The following is a 22,200-nucleotide window of genomic DNA, read 5'->3' as shown; positions in this document are numbered from 1 at the left end:
ATGCTCTTAACCAAGGGAAGAGAAACATAGGGACGTATCCCGGTGTTTCGAATTGAGTGGGAAACATAGGGACGTATTTCGATGTTTCGGAAAAGGTATAAGCATTGGAACGTATTCCAAACGCTTTTAACCGAAGAGGGAGAAACATAGGGACGTATCCCGGTGTTTCAGAAAGGAATGAGAAACATAGGGACGTATCCCAGTGTTTCGAAAAAGGAATGAGAAACATAGGGACGTATCCCAGTGTTTCGAAAAAGGAAAGAGAAACGTAGGGACGTATCCCGGTGTTTCAGAAAGGAATGAGAAACATAGGGACGTATCCCAGTGTTTCAAAAAAGGAAAGAGAAACATAGGGACGTATCCCGGTGTTTCAGAAAGGAATGAGAAACATAAAGACGTATCCCGGTGTTTCGAAAAAGGAATGAGAAACATAGGGACGTATCCCGGTGTTTCAGAAAGGGAATGAGAAACATAGGGACGTATCCCGGTGTTTCAAAAAGGGAATGAGAAACATAGGGACGTATCCGGTGTTTCAGAAAGGAATGAGAAACATAGGGACGTATCCCGGTGTTTCGAAAAAGGTATGAGAAACATAGGGACGTATCCCGGTGTTTCAGAACGGGAATGAGAAACATAGGGACGTATCCCGGTGTTTCAGAAAGGGAATGAGAAACATAGGGACGTATCCTGGTGTTTCAGAAAGGAATGAGAAACATAGGGACGTATCCCGGTGTTTCGAAAAAGGAAAGAGAAACATAGGGACATATCCCGGTGTTTCAGAAAGGGAATGAGAAACATAGGGATGTATCTCGGTGTTTCGAAAAAGGAATGAGAAATATAGGGACGTATCCCGGCGTTTCAGAAAGGAATGAGAAACATAGGGACGTATCCCGACGTTTCGAAAAAGGAATGAGAAACATAGGGATGTATCCCGGTGTTTCCGAAAGGAATGAGAAACATAGGGACATATCCCGGTGTTTCCGAAAGGAATGAGAAACATAGGGACGTATCCCGGTGTTTCAGAATGAGAAGGGAAAACATATGGACGTATCCCAGTGTTTCTGAATAAGAGAGCATGCATAACAATGCAAGTGGAAAGTGCGTGACAACGTATGTGAAAAGGTGCACGACAATGCAAGATAGATGTGCATAAAAAATGCAAGTAACGAGCATAACAATGCTAGATAGATGTGCATAACAATGCAACGAATGGTGTGCGTAACAATGCGAGAAATGGTGTCCATAACGATGCGATAAATGTGCAACTTCAAAAGCGTATTTGAAACAAAATGCCGAATAAGGAAATACAAGCCTTAACGAGACCAAATCCAAACGCGACCTCCGATTTACCTCTCAGAGGGGTTTGTAACACACTTCGCTTGAAAAGGGTACACCCTGTTTATATTGGCGAGAGATAACATCTGCCGCTGCTTTAATTGCCATTCTAACTTGAAGCGGGCTTAAGCTTGGAGTAGAGGCACACTCATTCTTCGGAGCACTAACAAGGCCTGATGAGGTACATCCGGAGTACAATCACGGAATTTGCTGAAGGTGAAACACACTCAGATGCTTCGATTTTTCCTCTTTTCTTTTACTTTGTAGTCTGGAACCCATATAGCTTCAAATAGGTCCTTGTTTTACTGTTCTTGCATGACTTGGGTTAAGCCCTGCGGTTTTAAGAAAGAACAAATTCTTGTTTTGCACAAATGTGGAGAACGACACGGCACTCTGAGCACAAGACAATTTTTTGAAATTAAGAAATGTGTTCTTAACTGGGTATTGAGCCTACGACTGAACACAGCGAAAAAGACTCAACGACGGAAAACAAAAGGTAAACAACCTGAACACAATGAGACACGCTCGGAAAGACTCAAGGCAAGAATCGAGACAAACAAAACAAAGACACGACGCACAGACGTGTTACAAAGACGAGAGACCTCTCAGTACGCGAGGAGCCAGTTTCTTCGGGTATTGTTTCCCACCCTTTCTCATTTGTGATTCTCACATCACTCGACCCTCAGGCTCTGTTTTTGCTAAAAAAGCCCCTTTCCTCACTTTTTCTCTCAGCACACATTTCTTTATTCTTTAATCTCTCATTTTTTATCCCTCCCCTGGGTGGTTGATGGATGAACAGGAAGTTGCGGGCTCACGCCCAACATAATCAGCTCGCGGCTATTTCCCCCGGTGACATCTGTCGATGCGCCGGATGAGGGAATGGAGTGTCTTGATCCATTCCAATTCGTGCTTCACACTCGGCTTGATACCTCGCTGCTTGGAGGATGAAAGAGCTTTCAGCCCTTTGTTGTTAACTTCAGTTATGCCCTCTTCTAGCAGGTAGAGTGCCCTTCTTGGCGAGTATGTTAAAAATGGGGGAAAAGACTGGAAGCCTGACTTAACTGTGCCCCTAGTTCATCATTTTGACCATTTTTTTGTTTTTGGCTTTCTACTAAAACAACTTTGACCAAAATGAGAGTTAGATTAACATGCTTGTTCGATTTTTTATTTGAAATCATGCAAGTTAGGTTATGAGCACTGAAAATTTTCCTTTTTGGGTCCAATAAAATGGTCTAGTTTTGGAAAATGGAATAATTTTCGAGGAAATAGTCAACCTCAGTAAAAAATTTCAAAAACCATTTTTGCAAGCGGTCTATGCTCAACGAGCGCAGAACTTACTCTCGAGATGCGCAACCTCGGATCGGAGGTAATGAAAAATTGCCCCTTGTCTGGATGGCATTGCACGGCAACGGAAAGTTGCCCCTGGTTTGAATGGCGACTCATGGCAACGGAAAGTTGCCCCTTGTCTGGATAGTACCGCAGCATATCGTAAACAGTCCTCATTAGTGATGATCGCAGCCGAACTCTCGGATACAGAGAAGACGAAGATAGTCAAAACCAATATATGGACACAGTCACTTGAAGTGTCCCACGGCTGGACTTCAGAATGAAGTTGCCTACGTATCCCAAACATGAAAATCAAGCCTTACGTAGTTCGGGGTTAAGGTACACTCGGGTATTTAACCTCTCCTTTTGCGCTCTAACTTTTGCCAAGGCCGCCCTTCCGGGTTTTCATTTCTTTTCATTTTCTTCTCTTCTTTTTTCTTTTTCATCTTTTCTTTTTATTTTCTTCATTTTTTGCATTTTTCTTTTTTTCTTTTTTTTTGTTTTTTTTGTTTTTTTTCTTGCTCTAACTTTTGCCTGGGTCGCCCTTCCGGGTTTTCGGCCCAGCGAGCCTCTCAAGAATAAAGGTGCAGCTTTGTCCATGTCAAATGGTTTTGAGATCCTGAAGTCATCTAAATCCAGGAGAATGGCTGTTGTTCACTGACAATGTAGAAGTCCATCCAATGGAGGGTGAATTTGCCCCTAGTGTTGTGGATAGGAACTCGGTTGTCCTTCAGCAATGTCTTCTTCTTTCCTCCTTTTTGGGGTTTGGCATTCTTGCCGATCTTCGTCTTTGACTTCTTCGAGCACATCTAACATTTTTGCCCTTAGTTTGAGGGGTGCTCCTGATCTAGCTTCGCAAGCTTCTTGATCTGACTCTTCTTGTCCCTAGTTCGCGGGCTGCTCCAAATCTGGCCACACATCACGATTGGCCTTGGAACATTCTGAATCCAAGTTCAAGGTTTTGAAATTAAGAGGGATCGAGTCTCGAGGCTGAGAACGATCCTAGGCTGCACAATCTCAAGAGTGATTCCACACAAGTCTTCGCAGGACCGCGCAAAACATTTTTTGAAATCTTTTAAGAAAGCGACTAGTCACTTGCATTGAAGACAATGTAGAACCAATATGGATCAAGCCAGGATTCTTCTCAGTACTCACATTAACAAGCATGATCTCATTCATTAAAGGCCTAGCACGCCTCTCTTTCTCTCAGTTGATCAAATTTTTGCAAATCCCGAGGAATTCCTTCCTTTTTGTTTTCACCACAGTGTTAGAAAAAGTTTTAAAAACTTAGGTCAATGCAATGAGTTTAAGGCACAGAAAAGACACAAATCTGGTCAAATACTGCCATCTCAATTAGAACTTCTGGCACAACTGGCACACGGCATAAGCAAATACAAGAGCGTGAAAATTACCGTTATTCCATTCAAATTTGTTAGTGTAACTGGCTCCAAGCAAGAACAGACTCAAAGCAAAACGAAAAGACAAACACAAAACAAAATGGTGATGCCCGAGGTAACACCCCTAGAATCACCTGACCTTTGTACAACAGGACTGACTCGATACAACAAGACAGACCCTACTGACTCAGTATGAAAAGGCTGACTCAATACAAAACGACAAGACTGACCCAATACCCAAGTCAGAAAGCACAAAAACTAGCATTCGCAAAATGCTCAAAACAGTGCGTGCCATATGCCACATCCGGAGTAAACTGAGTGCTGCCCGCAGGTGGTTCATCTCCTGATCACAAAGTCACATTATCCCTCACAAGTTCACTGATCAAGTGCCGATAGACTTTGCAGAGCTTGGTGCGACGATGACCCCATTGTCAATCAGATTTTGTATCTCGTGGCGGAGACGGACGCAACTGTCGGTGTCATGACCAGTTTGTTGATGAAAAGCACAGTAATTAGTCGGGTCATGCTTTGTAGGGAGAGGATCGGGTAGAGGCCGTTGTTCTAACGGTTTCAGATGTCCTTTCCTGAGTAGGACCCCTAAAGCTTTGGACAAAGGCATAAAGAGTGGGATGAAAACCCTCTTGCCTCGGGGTAGATTGTCTGAAGTTCGGGGGTTTGAAGTAGATGCATCAACAAAGGGGGTGGCTGCTCTTGGTGTGGTGGTGGCGACCATGCCCACATCTGAAGTCTTAGCAGCTGCATCACCACTGGTGGTCGCACTTGAATTGTGGGAAAACGCCCTCCTAGGCTGCTCCTTCTCCTGGTCAATGAGGCCCTGCTTCATACCGTCCTCGATCTGTACTCCCATCTCATGCAAATCTAAAAAGGTAGGGAAGGAGAGCACGATCATTTTCTGTATTAGTTTGGGTTGGAGGCTGCGCACAACCATTCGTATTTGATCCTTATCCGTTGGCCTAATGGTCATCATTGAGGCCTTAGCCCTCCATCTTGTCACGAACTCTGAGAAACTCTCCTTAGGTTCTAGGCGGGTGACTTCGAGATCACGAGTTGTGACCTCGATTTGTGTGTTGTAGGAGTATTGAGCAATAAAGGCCTCAGCCAGCTCTTCCCAGTTCTGTTTCACGGAGTCCTCCAATTTCGGATACCAAATTGCGGCTATCCCAGGCATGGTTCGGCCAAAGAGAGACAACTTCTGAGCTGTGGTCAAACCCATTGGCCTCAAGATATCAGAAAACAGGTGGAGGTGCACCCTTGGGGCTCCAGAGCCGTCGAAGCGGTCGATATGCGGCATTTTGAATTGGTCCGGCAGAGTCACGGCCAAATCGGTAAACCCATCCTCAATGTCCGGAATGGACTTCACACCCTAAGATTTCTTGAATAACTTTTCAAGCTTGCTTACTTTTAGTGCTGTGGGGTCCACCTCAGACTCAAAGGGAGAATCCGGTAGGTTGGTGGGTGTTTTGGATAATTGGGGTAGGATTGGGGGTGGAGCTGGTCCTGTCGGAATGTCTGTATCTCCCTGGACATTTGGTGCCTCCTCGGGTATTGGAACTCCTGGTGGGGAAGGGGCTTGGTGCGGAGCAGATGCTCCGGTTTGCTGCTGTAGCCGGGTAATTAACTCTGCTTGTTAAGCCATGATCGTAGCCTGCTGTTTGGCAAATTTCGTCTGACGGGCAGCGTCTTGCTACATGAGTTTCATACTTTCTTGGAGTTAACGTATCATTTCCTCCATCCCTGCCATGTTCTGCTATTCCGGCTGACTGACTGGTATATCTATCTCTGTGATAAAAACTGAGGCCTCAGCCTGACTGTTCACTGGTGGGGTGGATAAGGGCCACTGATCTGGTAACTGCTGAACTGGTGATCTGTGCCTGACTGGCCCTTTTACCCTGTCTCTGGCGAAGGAACACTGATTCGCCTTTGAACTGAATCTCTAACCTAACAAAGTCTATCAGCACAAGTCCGATGAACCTCGGGGGATATCGGAGCCTTCTGAAGCTATGGTTCCAAGACTACCCCAGCAAAAGAGAAAACATGCAGCATCTCAGCCTGATTTCACCTGAACAGATATGAGCATAGTTTAATGAGTGTGCTCTCTACTGAATTCTGCCCAAAAGTTCGCCTGTAAACTGATACCCTCAGGTAAAACTGATTCCCAAATACTGATGCCTGCAGGCCTGATACCCAGACTTGCAAACTGTTACATGCATTCCTGTAGGGACACACCCTAAAAGCACATAGCAAGCAAGTGAGAGCCAAAACACCCCTATGTTGGGGTAGGGTTTCCCTGTCCTATTTTGTCAGGAGCTAAGGTTTCACTACACACGCAGCGGTTTCAAACAACCTATCTGTAGACACGCCCGCGTGGGGCTCGCTACAGTTCGGACTCGATTTTGTGTCACGGTTCTTAATCTGAACCAAAGAGTCCAAATCCGGCAAAACGTTTTGAGAAACAGATTTTTGAAAAGAAGTGCCAAACATGGACTGCTTTGCCAGATACAGAGTCGCCACCTAAATATTTTTTATGGGGGAATTTAGGAAACCCTGACTCGGTGCCGAAGGCCACATGTTCGTCATCACCGGAGTTTCTCAGCTCGGGAGCTAGGGTACGATTGGGGAAGGTCAGCTATGAGCACCCCCTCTCGCCCGATCCGAAGATCGGTCTCTACTAACCGTGATATCCGTTTTTGAAAACATTATGTGTTCTTATTCCAATTGTTATGCGCACAGCAAACAAGTATAGACTAGATTGCCTAATTTGGAAAGAAACATTGCATTATCCGTTTGTCTTTAAAAAAAAAAGTACTTTGGAATTTGTTACTCGCAAGTAGGCTAAAATACGGATTTCAACGAATTTTTCCAACTCAAACAATCCAACCTTCACCCACAGGCATTCAAACAATTTATAACACATAAGCATCTAGCCACATGGTAAGCATGCTATCAGCTTAACATTCACACGCATGCGAGATGCTAAAGCATAAATACTTACATCGTACTCCGTGCCAGAACAATAAACTAGTTAGCAAACATGCGTGATCCTAGTTCATGTCAAGTTGACTAATGCAGCACATGCAAGATGCAATTAGAGTAGGCTCGACTAACCTAAACATGGCATGTGAAATGCAACCAATTAATGCACGTATTCAATTTGGGATTGAAATACAAATGCAGTTAGAATGATGTACCGAGCCCGGTGCATGCAAAACAAATGTATGGATGCACGCATGCATAGCATAAGGTATGCTAATTTAAATATGCCCTAATCTACCATCATAAGCAGGTAAATAAAAGGGAAGAAAGAAGTGGGGGTTAGAAGACTTTCACACACTCACCCACACTTATTACAGAATTGCCCTCACTCGGAGGGTCCAAATAAATATTACAGTCTGAATAAATAATACTAAATTAATTATTACAAAATTTCTATTCTAATTAACAAATTAAATGCAAAGAGAGGATGGTCGCAGCCCCCGCCTCGGGATGCGTGAATGATGCATGCTCGGATTTATCTTCCCCCGAAAGCTCGAAAACCCATACCATGCCACTGCTGCCTCTGTTAATGCTGCCCTGCTCCTCTAAAAATTGCCAAACTCTCAGGGTATCTTTAATGAGAACTGCATAACACCACCGGCTAAGTGAAATGACCATCGGCCATGGGAAATTTCCATCGGCTGCTTTCAAGTCCATCGGCCTCATATCCTTTGCCGGTCGACATTCTTCAGTGCCGGTCGGCAGAAACTTCCTGCTGAAACTGGTTTTTGACAGCAACAAGGACAGACAGTGCATGGCATAGAATTTCAAGCACATGTATGCGTGGGCACACTCCCTATCATGCAAGGGACTCAAGGGAGCATGACCCTCGACCCTCGGGCCATCAATTATGCATGATGGCCTAAGAGGCCAAGTTTTGCAACTTTGATATCAAATGAAATGCAAGCACAAAACACATCAAAGGGCCCCAACCCCTATCATGATTGATCAAGAGGCAAGGGATGCATGCTCAATGAAATGCAACCTAGGCATGGAGGCTACATGAACATGCAAATGAGCAATCTATACTAGGCGCGCAACCTAAACATGTAAGTAAACATGGCATGCAACAACATGCGATGATGGACTAAAACTAACATGGATAGCTCGCAAGCATGCCAAAATTGGTGGCCATTAGATGAAAATGAGACTCTCGAAACGCGTGCACGCATGCACGCAAACCGAGGACCAAACCTAAGGCATAGTATGAAACTCTAACAAGGCATGGTGAGGCATGAAATATGGCATACAAGCATGTAATTTCAGCACTGAAATGTGGTATAAAACAGCCCCGAATCACGGCAAAATAGCACCCGATGCATGAAATGAAACCGAAATGCAAAACTAGGCCCATGCATTGGCCTATAGCTATATAAAACATGCATTATTCGATTATGACATGTGAAGAAAGATTCTAGGCAGCCCCAAAACAAGAATTTTTTCAGTTTTAAACAAGGCCAAACAGCAAACACACATAGGGAAAAACTAGCATGCAAAAATGGCCCTAAATGTGAGATAAAGAAGCAACTCACAGCTGCTGACCCCAAACAGATTAGGGTCCTTCAACAATGTTGAAGAGGGACCCAAAATATGACCTTTTACAGTTGATGGCCAAGCCCAAAACAGTATACAAGTATGCTCAAAATACTATGCAAGATTAAGGCAAAAAAAAAAGCTACAACATAAAGTATACAAAGGGTGTCTCAAACAGCCATGGACCCTTAATGAAACATGAAGAGGGGGTCAAAATAGGGCCATTTTCAGTTTGGACCAAAGTCCAAAAACAGAGACACAATAGGCTAATAAATCATGCAAAAATGGGGACCAAAGAGGGGTATAATGACAAGTGGCACATGGAGGTCCCAAACAGTGATGAGCCCTTCTTCAATGTTGAAGAAGGGCTCAAAATAAGCCTATCTACAGTTTACATCATGCTCCAAAACAGATCACACATAGGCCAAAAATACTATGCAAGATTATGGCATACAAAGGGGTAATGAAGCAAGTGCAAGATGGGGGTCCCAAACAGGGTAAGACCCTTAATGAAACAGAAAAATGAGCTCAAAAAAATGATATTTCCAGTTATGGTCGGAGCTCAAAACAGCAAGCAAAAGGGGCTAAGAAAACTTGCAAAAATGAGCTAGAAAGAGGGAGAAATCAACTCACCCTTGAAGACCAATCCTTTGCTACCTCTTGGACCAAGAAAAGCTGCCTCCTAGCCTCTGAGAAGGCCCTCCAAGTTGCTGGAATGGAGTGGTGGTGTGGTGCTATAGGGTGTAGTGCAAATAGGCCAAGAACAAGGGTCTTTGAACACTCTAACACACCCAAATGTAGAGAGAGAGGGAGATATAGAGAGAGAGGGTGATATATATGTTATATGTATGTATTAGGTCTGATTTTGCTGAACCAAAACAATGGAGGAGGATGGGTTTCTTTTATAGAGTAAGGAAATGGCATAAAGCTTCTCAAAGAAGCTATACAAAAGGGTCAAAGGGACCAAGCTTCTAAGAGAAGCTAATGCAAAGGTGCAAGCTTCTTGAGGAAGCCAAGACAAGGGGTCAAAGCTTCCTCAAGAAGCTTTGAGCAAAGGGTGCAAAAAAGAGGGTCAAAAGGGGTGCAAAGGGTGCAAAACAGCCACACACGTACATGGGGAGCAGGGTCTGTGCATTCCAGCTGCCACAGCTGGCATCCATTCAATCTGTAGAATACTCCGGAAGGTCATCGGCTAGCAAAATTGGTCGGTCAGCCATCTTTTCTGGCCGGTCGGCCATCTATTTGACCGGTCGGCCATTTGTTTTGGCCGGTCGCCAGGAAAAATCTGCTCTGCAGGTCCAACTTCAAACGGGCATAACTTCTTCATATGAACTCCTTTTCAGGTCATTCTTGTGTCAAAATTGAAGCCTTGGAAGTAAGATTTCCAATGGAACCAGCCTTGCATCAAAAGTCCAACTGTGTAAAAAGTTATGCTTATTTTAGTGAAGGCTGCTCAGTTTCGATCCAACCGGGATGATGCCCAACTTCAACCAATCATATCTCCGCCCTTCGGTCTCGGATTTAAGAGATTCTTGAATGAAAAATGAAGCCCCAGAAGTCTTCTTTCCAACGGTGGTGGCCTCATACCTTAACTCAAAGTGTATAGACAAATAAGCTTGATTTAGCGAGGACTGCTCGTCCCTCTCTTAGCAATTCTTGCCTATCTTCTTCTCCAACTGAGCTTCTCCCCTCTTCTCCTCTTTTCTTCAAATTCAAACCCCTAAGCAAGGTGTTTTGAAAGATTTTTCAAAGACTTCATCTCTCTTTCATTCATTTCCACTTTGTCCTTGCTCGGTTTATCAAAAAGCGCATTTTTTGACAAAATGTGAGCCTCGGAACATCGTAGAAACTTTATTTCAAAAATGTTTTGAAAGAGAGGGTTTTAAGGTCTAAAAACCATTCAAAATAGCTTTGGTCCAAAATGGGGTGTGAATTTGGGATTTGACCCTCTCATTGCCGTAGAAATTGAACATTTGCCCTGCACACCTTTCATCATCGAGCAAACCATCAGTAGCGCCCAAGTCTTAAAGGCGGTCAAAAATGGGGTGTCTACAGTTGCCCCTCTTTGACAGAACTCGAAAGTCATAACAATGACAGGAGTGAATGTCAAAGCCCAGAGACGACCCATTTTTGACAAGGCCGAAGACTTGGACAAACAAACAAAATACCGATAAATAAATGGTTGTGTCCACAGGCTGCCTACGTATCCCTTTGCAAGGAATCAAACCAGCGTAGTTCAGGGGCAGGATGCAAATGATATGCAGGAAGACTTTGATAAATGGACTTATACGCCACGCGAAGCCGGTTTGAAAATTGGACTTATACGCTGCGCGAAGCCGGTTTGAAAATTGGACTTATACGTTGCGCGAAGTCGGTTTTGACAAGTAAAGTGCACAAAACAGTGCGATGCGCAAAATAGCGCGAATGAAATGTAATGCACAAGACAGTGCGATGCGCAAAATAGCGCGATTGAATGCATGCAAAACGCAAGTAAGGTGCACAAAACAGTGCGATGCGCAAAATAGCGCGAATGATGAATTGCACAAAACAGTGCGATGCGCAAAATAGCGCGAGTGTAAATTGCACAAAATAGTGCGATGCGCAAGAAAGCGCAAGTGATTAGAAATGCGAAAGTGCACAAGGCAATGCAATGCACAAAATAGCGCGAACCTGAACCTGCACAGAACAGCGCGAATGATAATCTGCACAAAATAGTGCGATACGCTAAACAGCGCAATTGATTTGAAATGCACAAGACAGTGCGATACGCTAAACAGCGCGATTGATTTGAAATGCACTAAACAGTGCGATACGCTAAACAGCGCGAGTGATTTGAAATGCACAAGACAGTGCGATATGCTAAACAGCGCGATTGATTTGAAATGCACTAAACAGTGTGATACGCTAAACAGCGCGAGTGATTTTGAAATGCACAAGACAGTGCGATACGCTAAATAGCGCGATTGATTTTGAAATGCACAAGACAGTGCGATACGCTAAACAGCGCGATTGAAATGCACTAAACAGTGCGATGCGCAAGAAAGCGCAAGTGATTTGAAATGCACAAGACAGTGCGATACGCTAAACAACGTGAGTGTTTTGAAATGCACAAGATAGTGCGAGTGAGATACGACCACAAGATGCACAAGACAGTGCTAGTGAGATACAAAGTGTAAGTGCACAAGATAGTGCGAGTGAATGCATGTTCTATGCAAATGAGGTGCATTTTCTATGCAAGTATGAAAGAGTGCATTTTCTATGCAAAAGATACGAGCATTTTCTATGCAAGAAACAGGAGCGTATTCTATGCAATATTGAAAGCAAATTCTATGCAAAATCGAAAGCAAGCATATTCTATGCATGAATCATAACGATGCGCGACATGCATGTAACAGAAGTGTATATGAAAGTGCACATTCTATGCAATGGAAGGGCATCAAACATGTACTCTGGTGCCTCCGATTTACCCTACGGAGGACTTTGTAACACACTCAGCTCAAAAAGGGCACCCCCTGTTTATGTTGGCAAGAGATAACATCTGCTGCTTCTTTAATTGCCATTCTGACTTGAAGCAGGCTTAAGCTTGGAGTAGAGGCACACTCATTCTTCGGAGCACTGACAAGGCTTGAAGAGGTACATCCGGAGTACAATCACAGAATTTGCAGAAGGTGAAGCATACTCAAATGCTTCGATTTTCCCTCTTTTCTTTTGCTTTGTAGTCTGGAACCCATATAGCTTCAAATAGGTCCTTGTTTTACTGTTCTTGCATGACCTGGGTTGAACCCTACGGTTTTAAGAAAGAACAAATTCTTGTTTTGCACAAATGTGGAGAATGGCACAGCACTCTGAGCACACAACAAATCATTTTTTGAAATTAAGAAAATGAGTTCTTGACCAGGTATTGAGCCTACGACTGAACACAACGAAAAAGACTCAACAATGAAAAATAAAAGGTAAACAACCTAAACACATCGAGACACGCTCGGAACGACTCAAATCCATAATCGAGACAAACAAAACAAGAGACACGACACATAGACGTGTTACAAAGATGAGAGACCTCTCAGTACGCGAGGAGCCAGTTTTTTTTCGGGTATTGTTTCCCACCCTTTTCTCATTTGTGATTCTCACATCACTCTGGCACTCAATCTCTGTTTTTCTGAAAAAAGCCATTTTCTCGTTTTTTCTCTCAGCGCATATCTCTCTATTCTTCAATCTCTCATTTTTTATCCCTCCCCTGGTTGGTGGATAAACAGAAAGTTGCGGGGTCTTACCCCAAGCATTCTGCTAGATTCTCTTCTTCTGCTCACAATAGTGAACTTTCTCCCATAGAGGGGTTGCGCTACAGTTGGACGTGTAGCAAATCTGCAGCTGGCATTGGTTGATGATGCTCTGCTGGGGAGTTTGGACGTGATCAGATCTGTCTAGATAAGGGAGTGGAATATCTTGTCCCATTCCTGGTTCGTGCTTCACACTTGGCTTGACACCTCATTGCTTGGAGGATGTGAGAGTTTTCTGCCCTTTTGCGGTCAGCTTCAGTGGTGCCCCTTTTCTGGCAGGCAAAGTGCCCTTTCTGGCAGATGCATTGACAACGGGAGAAAGACAGTAAGCCTGACTCAAATGTGCCCCTAGTTCATTATTTTGATCATTTTTTGTTTTTGCTTTCTACTGAAACAATTTTGACCAATATGAGAGTCAGATTAACATACTTGTTCAATTTTTGATTTGAAAATCATGCAAGTTAGGTTATGAGCACTGAAAATTTTTCCTTTTTGGGTCCAAGAAATGGTCCAGTTTTGGAAAAGATGGAATAATTTTCGAGAGAATAGTTAACCTTAGTAAAAATTCTCAAAAACTATTTTTGCAAACGGCCAATGCTCAACAAGCACGGAACCTACTCTTGAGATGCACAACTTCAGATCCGAAGGAAAATTGCCCCTTGCTTGAAAAGAGCTGCATGGTAACGGAAAGTTGCCCCTTATTTGAATGGCACCGCGGCACACTGTATGGCAACGGAAAGTTGCCCCTTGTTTGGATAGCATCGCAGCGCATTGCGATCAGTCCTCAGAGTAACGATGACAACCGAACTCTCGGATACAGAGAAGGCAAAGATGATCAAAACCATTACATGGACACAGTTGATTTTGAAGTGTTTTACGGCTGGACTTCGGAATGAACTTGCCTACGTATCCCAAAGATGAGAATCAAGCCTTACGTAGTTCGGGGTTAAGGTACACTCAGGTATTTAACCTCTCCTTTTGTGCTCTAACTTTTGCCAAGGCCGCCTTTTGCGGGTTTTCAACCTTACGAGCTATGTTCTTCAATTCTTTTCATTTCTTTTCTTCTTTTTTCTTTTTCATCTTTTTTTCTTTTCTTTTCTTTTCTTCTTTTCTTTTTTTTTCTTCTTTATTTTCATTTTTTGTATTTTTCATTTTTTTCTTTTTTTTTTCTTTCTTTTTTTTTTTCTTCTTTTTCTTGCTCTAACTTTTGCCTGGGTCGCCCTTCCGGGTTTTCGGCCCAGCGAGCCTCTCAAGGGTAAAAGTGTAGCTTTGTCCATGTCAAATGGTTCTGAGATCTCGAATCCGTCTGAATCCAGGAGAGTGACTGTTGTTCGCTGACAATGCAGGAGTCCATCCCATGGGGGCTGGATTTGCCCCTAGTGTCGTGGATCGAAACTCAGTTTTTCTTCAGCAATACTTTATTCTTTTCTCCCTCTGGGATTTGGCATTCTTGCCGATCTTCATTGATTTGTGGAATGATCCATCTTCGGCTCTTCGAGCACAATCTGGCATCTTTTGCCCCTAGGTCGAGGGGTGCTTTTGATCTAGTTTTGCAAGCTTCTTTTGATGACATCTGATCTTCTTAATCTGACTTCTATGCCCCTAATTCATGGGCTGCTTCAAATCGGGCCACACAGGCTTTACATTGTGGTTGATCGTTGAACCTTCTGAATCCAAGTTCAAGGTTTGAAAATGAGGGGTCGAGTCTCGAGGCTGAGAGCGATCCTAGGCTGCACAATCTCAAGAGCGATTCCACACAGGTCTTCGCAGGATCGCGCAAAACATTTTTTTTTTAAATCTTTTAAGGGGGCGACTAGTCGCTCGCGCTGAAGACAGTGTGGGACCAATCTGGATCAAGTCAGGATCCTTCTCAGTACTCATATTAACAAGCATGATCTCGATCATTAAAGGCTTAGCATGCCTCTCTTTCTCTCAAATGATCAAATTTTGCAAAACCCAAGGAATTCCTTCCTCTTCGTTTTCACCGCAGTGTTCAAAAAGTTTTGAAAAACTTAGGTCAATGCAATGATTTTGGGATGCAGAAGAGTAGGCAAAAAGTACTACCGTTTCATTCAAACTTTCTGGCACAACTGGCACAAGGCAGAAGCAAGCACAAAAGCATGAAAAACCACTGCTGTTTCATTCATAACTATTGGTGTAACTGGCTCCATGGCAAAAACAGACTCAAAAGAAAGCGAAAAGACAGACACAAAACAAAATAGTGATGCCCGAGGTAACACCCTCGGAATCATCTGACTCTAACAAAACAGGACTGACTCGATACAACAAGACAGCCCCGAAACAAAAAGACTGACTCAAAACAAAGAGACAGACTCAAAACAACACAACAAAAACTGACCTAAGTACGCAAGTCAGAAACTAGCATTCGTAAATGCTCAAAACAGTGTGTGCCATACGCCATATCTGGAGTAAATCGAGCGCCGCCCGCAGGTGGTTCATCCCCCCGATCACACCACATTATCTCCCAGGTTCACTGATCCAATGACGATAGACTTTGTTGAGTTGGTGCGACGATGACCTTATTGTCAATCAGATCTTGTATTTCATGGCGAAGACGGAAACAACCATCAGTGACATGGCCGACTTGCTGATGAAAGGCACAGTACTTGGTCGGATCATGGGAGGAAGGAAGTCTGTCTGGCAGTGGTCGCGGCTCCAGGGGTTTCAGATCCCCCTCTCTAATCAGGACCCTCAAGACCGCTGATAAAGACATGTATAGTGGTGCGAACACCCTCTGGCCTCGAGGTGGGTATTTTGAGGTTTGTGGAGTTTTGCTGGATGCACCAGCAAAGGGATTGGTAGGCGCTGACTGGGTTTGCTGATCTCTTCCGAGCAAGGGTTTAGAGCTGAAAGGAACATTCCTGGTACAGCGGCCCTTCTCCTGGATTGCCCCTTGATTCAGACTACTCTCATTCTGAGTGGCGAAAGTGTCATCTACAATTTTTGCAACAACTGTGAGTACTTGCTGTTTGTTCAGCCCTTCGACTTTCAAAGCCTCAATATCCCACTGAAGGTGTTCATGGGGACCAATGCCTGCCCCTACCTTGTTCTTACCACTTGCCTTCACTTTCCCAAGGGATTGGCCTTCTTCAAATGCAGCCCGTCTTGAGGAGCCTTTTGACATGAACTCCCTGGTATGTGATGCGCTTGATGACGGGGCCAAAACCCCAAAGGCCAGATCTGCCACAGTTCTCTGAAGGTCTTCAATCATTTTCATCAGCTCAGAAGTAGTGGGTTCGTGGTTTTGAGATGATTGAAACATGCTGTATTGAAACATGCCCTAATCTAACCATCATAAGCTGATAAATAAAAGGAAGAAAGACGTGAGGTTGGAAGACATACATCACACACACGCACACTTATTACAACATTGCCCTCGTGCAGAGGGTCCGAATAAATAATACAGTCCCAAATGAATAAATAATACAGTCCCGAATAAATACAGAATCCTAATTAATTAACAAATTAATCTAGGAAAGTAGTAAATTGGCACGCAAATTCATGGACCGCCTTAGCTCTGTTCCAAATAATGAATGATGCATGCTCGGGTTGCCTTGTGTGGAGAATCCCTTGCGATGCCCCGGTTTGCCTCTGTTTGCAATTTCTCTTGGAATGCGTGCCAAGCTCCGGAAGGCTGCTGATTTCTGATTTGCTGCAACAGAGAGCAACCAAAGGGGCATGGCAAAGTATTTTCACATATGTATGCATGACTACTCTTCAGGGAGTGTAGTCCTCGATCCTCGTGCCACCAATCACGCATCTCGATGCATGATGGCCGAGAAGTCGAATTGCATGACTCAATATGAAATGAATGCACATATAGACACAACAAGGCCTAGACTCCATCATGGATAATCCGGAGTGTCGGCGACTGGGAATTGAGACACGTTCCGTCACTCGGAGTCCGAAACGTCCCTCGTTTCCCATGCTTGGGCTAACTCCTATCCCAAGCACAATGCAATATGCATGACATGCATGAATGCAATCCTAACATGCAACCTAGCATACACAATGCTATGAAATGGCATACACAATGCACGATGTAACGAGGCATACACAATGCTCTAACATACAACCTAGCATACACAATGCTATGAAATGAAATGGCATACACAATGCATAATGGACTTACACTAACATGAGTGGACCTCAGCCACACTCACATCAGTAGCCATTAGGTGAAAATGAGACTCTCGAAATGCGTGCACGCATGCACGCAAACTGAGGACCGAACCTAAGGCATAACATGTAACTCTAACAAGGCATGGCAAGGGATGCAAGATGGCATGCAAACTCACAAATTTCACCACTAAAATATGATGCTAAACAGCCCCGAAACGTGGAAAAATGGCACCCAATGCATGAGATGAAACCCGAAACTCGAAAATAGGCACATGGAATGACTTATAGCTATACAAAGCATGCATTATTTGATCATGAAGTATGAAGACAGAGCCAAGGTAGTCCCAAAACATGAACATTTCTAGTTCAAAGCATGGCCAAAAGATGCTAGCATGGTGGACAAAAATAGCATGCAATCTTGACTAGCAAACATGGTTTACATGGCAAGTATATGAAGCAAATGTAATCTCACCAAACCAGCAAAAATCAGTGAACAAAACATGGAAAATAGGCCCAAATAACCATTGATATGCAACCATGGTATGCAAAAATAATGAGTTACTTTGGAGGGCCATGTAAGGAGTTATTAAGCACATGCAAGGTAGACATTTAGCATGGCATAAACAACTATGAAAATCAAATATGGTAGTCGTAAAACTCACCAAATTGACCCTGGAAAGTGACTTCGAAGCATGCAATGTAGGGTCTCTTTGGAAGGCCAAAAAGGCCACCAAACAAGAGAAGGAGAGAGGGGGTCACCCCCCTCTAATATTGGCTCTAAAAATAGTGTTCCAGCCATTGAAAATCCACTGGATTTCAGTGGCTAGAAGGCCAAACAAAGCATGCAATTGGGGCTTAGGTGTAATGCTCAAAACAAGGGACAATCAAGCACACAAGGAAGCATGCGACCTCAAATAAAATAATGCCCTTAATAAAACATGAAGATGATATCAAAACAAGCCTTTTTCCAGTTTACAACAAGTCTAAAAAATGAACATAAATAGGGCTAATCTATCATGCAAAAATGGCCCTAAAAGAGAGAATAGAGACAAGGGACAGCAGCTGGACCCAAAAAGTGAAGATCCCTTCAAAAAAGTTTAAGAGGGGCTCAAAATGAATCACTTTACAGTTTATATCAATCGACGAAAATGATCACAAATAGGGCTAAACTATCATGCAAGAAAAAGGCCTAAAAGAGGGATAAAGAGACAAGTGGTAGCAGCTGACCTCAAGCAGAGGAGAGACCTTCAACAAAGCTGAAGAGGGACTCAAAAAAAGACATTTTACAGTTTATGACCAAGTCCAAAACAGCTCACAAATAAGACTAAAATACCATGCAAAAATAGGCCTAAAAGAGAGATAAAGAGGCAAGTGGCAGTAGGAGACCTCAAACAGTAAGAGGTCCTTGATCAAACATGAAAAGGAGCTCAAAATATGACTATTTCCAGTTTGGGTCGGAGCCCAAAAATGCAAGCAACAAAGGCTAACCAATCATGCAAAATAAGGCAAGAAAATGGGAAATAGGGACTCACCCTTGAAGAGAAGCTTTCCAGCAGCTTTTGGTCCAAATTTCTAAGCTTTTAACCTTTGCAAATGGCCTCCAAGGTGCTGGAATGAGTAGTGGAGGTGTTGTGCTATGGGTTGTAGTGCCAATATGCAAGAAATACGGACTTTTAGCACCAAAAGAGAGAGATATATGGAGATGTATGTATAATTCCAGCCCAAGAACTTCTAACCCTTAACAATGGAGGTGGAGTGTGTTATATAGAGGGAGAGAGGCTAAGCTTATTTTGAAATCAAAAAATGGGGGAAAAACCCAATTTGAATGGACCAAAACAAAAGGCAAAATCTCGGACAGTGGATCCAGTGGAAAATAGCTGGCACAGCTGGAATACACTCACAGGGGCAAGAATGGCCGGCCAGCTTAAAAGGGCCAAAGTGGTCAACCAACCAGGCAAGTGGTAGGCCGACCAGTATAAGTGGCCGGCCGACCAGGGGTCAAAAGGGTCAAGCCCTAAAACAGGTCGGCCATGTAACCCTTAAAGCTAGCTTTCCAATGACGCAAACCTTGCATCAAAATTCCTCTTGTGGAAAAAGTTATGCCAGTTTCCGTGAAGCCGCGCAGATTCGGTCCAACCGGATTGATCCCCTACTTCAACCAACCATATCTCCCCCGTCTGGACTTGTCCTTAGGAGATTCTTAAGTGTAAAATGAAGCCCCGGAAGTAAGCTTTCCAACGGTGGTAGTCCCATATCTTAATTCCTCTTGTGCAAAGAGTTATGCCCGTTTTGGTGAAGCTGCACAGATGTTTTCCTCCTTCCCGGATTCATGCTAAATCACTTTTGACCAAAAAAAGCTCGTTTTTCAGAAAAATTGCTGGCCTTCCACTCTCCTACAACCTTTCTAAAAATGAAAGTAAGGTCTCCACCAAAAATGAACCGAGACGGATGCAAAACGGAGGTTCGGGGGCCGAAACACGCAGTTCGGGGCCCCGGAAACAGGCTGTTAGGCACTGGAAGTGGCGTTTGACCACGAAGTTGGTCTCCCAGGCCACAGTGTTCCTCAAAAGGGAGGAAATAAGGTGTGTGCCAAAAACTGGAGCAAACGGAGGTGGTTAGGCGGTCCCGAACCGAGGCACACGGCTCCGAAAAATCAGAAACCGGGCTTCAAACGGGAAAAATGGCCTACGACCATGAAACGTAGCCTACGGCCACTGAAAGATGGTCTACGAGACCTCTCCCTCCCATCGGGAAGAGAAAACGGAGAAAACGGGACCTGGTTCGCAAACCGAGGGAAAACACGAAAGAGCCCGGAAGTCCGGAGGCAAGGCTCGCAGCCGAGACTCCGCAACCTCAGAACGAGCACAATATGCGACATCACCAAGCGCTCAATCGGTGACGTCTGAGTCTTAAGGTCGGTCAAAAATGGGGTGTCTACAGCCATGCATTAATCCATGAAAACACTTCCATAAATTTGTAAACACTTTAGGAAATTCAAATTCATAACTATTCTCAAGTCTCTTGCATAAATCTCATGATTCTTTCATAAATGGGTCTCAAATGTTCATGCATGCAAAGATTAGTTTCAAACTCACAACAATGGCTTTCAAAATATGAGATTAGACTTCAAAACTCTTTAAATCAAAGATACATGTAAGAGTCAACTCTGAAATTCAACATAGATTACATATCCATGCTCACAAATGGTGATTCAACACACACACACACACACACACACACACACATATATATATATATATATGCATATATATATACAAAACTTCCATATTCATCATTTTCAAGCTAGTTCATCCAATTACTCCCAAAATCCCTTTAATTTCATGGATTAGATGATACAAAATGCAAAGATAAATACATACCAAGAGTTTAATTTTGGATTAGGAGATGAATCTCCATAGCTCTCTTCTTCTTCCACCCAAGCTTCTCGCTCTCCCTTTCTTTCTCTCACTATACTAAATTATACATTCAAATCTGGTTACTTAGTACACCCACCAGATTGCTCAGCATATACACCCACACAGATTTCTCTACACACACCCAGATTCTCAGCACACCCACCAGAAAATAATCTCCTACACTCAACATCATTAAATGTCCTAATACATACCACACTTAATTAATTATAAATAGGATACTTCTACTTTTATTTTATTTTATTCACTAATTAATTTGTCTAAGGCTTTAATTAATTCCTAATTTTTCTTTAAGTTAAATTAAATTATATTCACTCAAATTAAATTACTCCTCATCAAATTATGATCTCAATTACACTAAATTTAATTATATAAGTGTGAATTAGGCTCTAATTGCCTATCCAATATTTTAATTCTAGCATGTTAAAATTTATGACTTAGACAAGTTTATTTCTCATTTTAACCAATCTGTTCTCAATAACACAATTCAATAAATCACATAACAATCAATAACACTTAACAATACATAATCGTATAATTAAAATGAAGCACGTAATCAATATATAATTAATTTACTTAATTAAGGTGGTGGTTGTCACAGGCCCTTTACAAGGTTTTATTAACTTTTTGCGTTTTGTGTTGCTACATTTAATTGGAGAATTCTTCATGTTAACCTGAAATTCATTGGTTTATAGGTTAATAGCCATGCAAAGAGGTTCAGGAAGAAAGGAATGGTTTACTACCATGAGTTGTCTCATATCTTAGGAGACACATCCGTAACTGGCCATTTGGCTCACCCTTTTACCAAATCACCTTTCGAAAGTAGTGCTAGTTCTGATCCTGAAGTTAGAGAATGAGGACTTAGATGCATTGGAAATTGATAGTGATAATGACAATGGAGATGGCCAGGGCAAGAGCAAGGGCAAGGGCAAGGGCAAGGGCAAGATGGAAAATAGAAAGAGTAAGAAAATGAGTTCTTTCAAGCTAATATTTCTGAAGCACTCAAAGAAATAAGTGAAAATAGTAGGAGGAAGGTGGACCTAATGGAAAAGAGATTGACAAGTGCTTCAGTCACTAAGGTTAGTGATGACAGTGGTTCAATTAAAGGTGGCTTTACTGTCTCATGTTCACTACTGAAAGAGTGCATGGCACTATTCCATGCTATGGAGGAAATTCCTGCACCTGCTTACACTAAAGCTATGAACAAGCTTGCATCGGATCCCATAATAAGGGAGGTATTTGTTGACATGCCTCTGTTAGGATAAGAGATTGGGTCCTTAATCTTTGAGAGTTATTCTCAGAGAGTTCAAGTTTAGTGTGGTATGTCTTCATGTTGTTTTATTTGCTAGTAATGTTAGTACTTTTGGTATTTGCTGATAATATAGAGCAATGGTAATGGTAGTTGGTATGGTAGTTGAAGTATTTTTAATACTTATGTTAATACTTTAGGTTTGTGAACAAGCTTTGCTATTATGGGTTTGGTATCGTAGTTGAAGTATTTATAAAGTATTTATGGAGTATCTTTGGTATGGTCTGCAAATGGGTTTGCTTTCGTAATATTGTGCTTTTTTTTTTTTTTTAGAGAATTATTTATTATGGAAACAGAGTATTGCTTGTTGCAGCATATTTCTGATATTGTACTTGAATGCTATTGCATTGGGAGTTGATGGGTAGATACCAATAAATTTAATGGTAGTT

At 42.8% G+C, this 22,200-nt stretch overlaps 1 long non-coding RNA gene across 1 annotated transcript in view; it reads right to left on the bottom strand.

The window, feature by feature from the left end:
- LOC145798814 (uncharacterized) overlaps positions 1–20,523 on the bottom strand; it is a 28,443-nt gene extending 7,920 nt beyond the window's left edge. The window contains exon 1 of the long non-coding RNA XR_014340461.1: positions 20,449–20,523. This is a non-coding gene — a long non-coding RNA (uncharacterized LOC145798814). The remainder of the gene's footprint in view (positions 1–20,448) is intronic.
- Positions 20,524–22,200: the final 1,677 nt, after the last annotated feature.

The sequence above is a fragment of the Camellia sinensis genome, chromosome 9 (assembly GCF_055761805.1).
Source record: "Camellia sinensis isolate YWXY chromosome 9, ASM5576180v1, whole genome shotgun sequence".
NCBI classification, from domain to species: domain Eukaryota; kingdom Viridiplantae; phylum Streptophyta; class Magnoliopsida; order Ericales; family Theaceae; genus Camellia; species Camellia sinensis.
The sequence above is the reverse complement of the archived record's forward strand: the minus strand, read 5'-3'. Positions and strand labels throughout refer to the sequence as shown.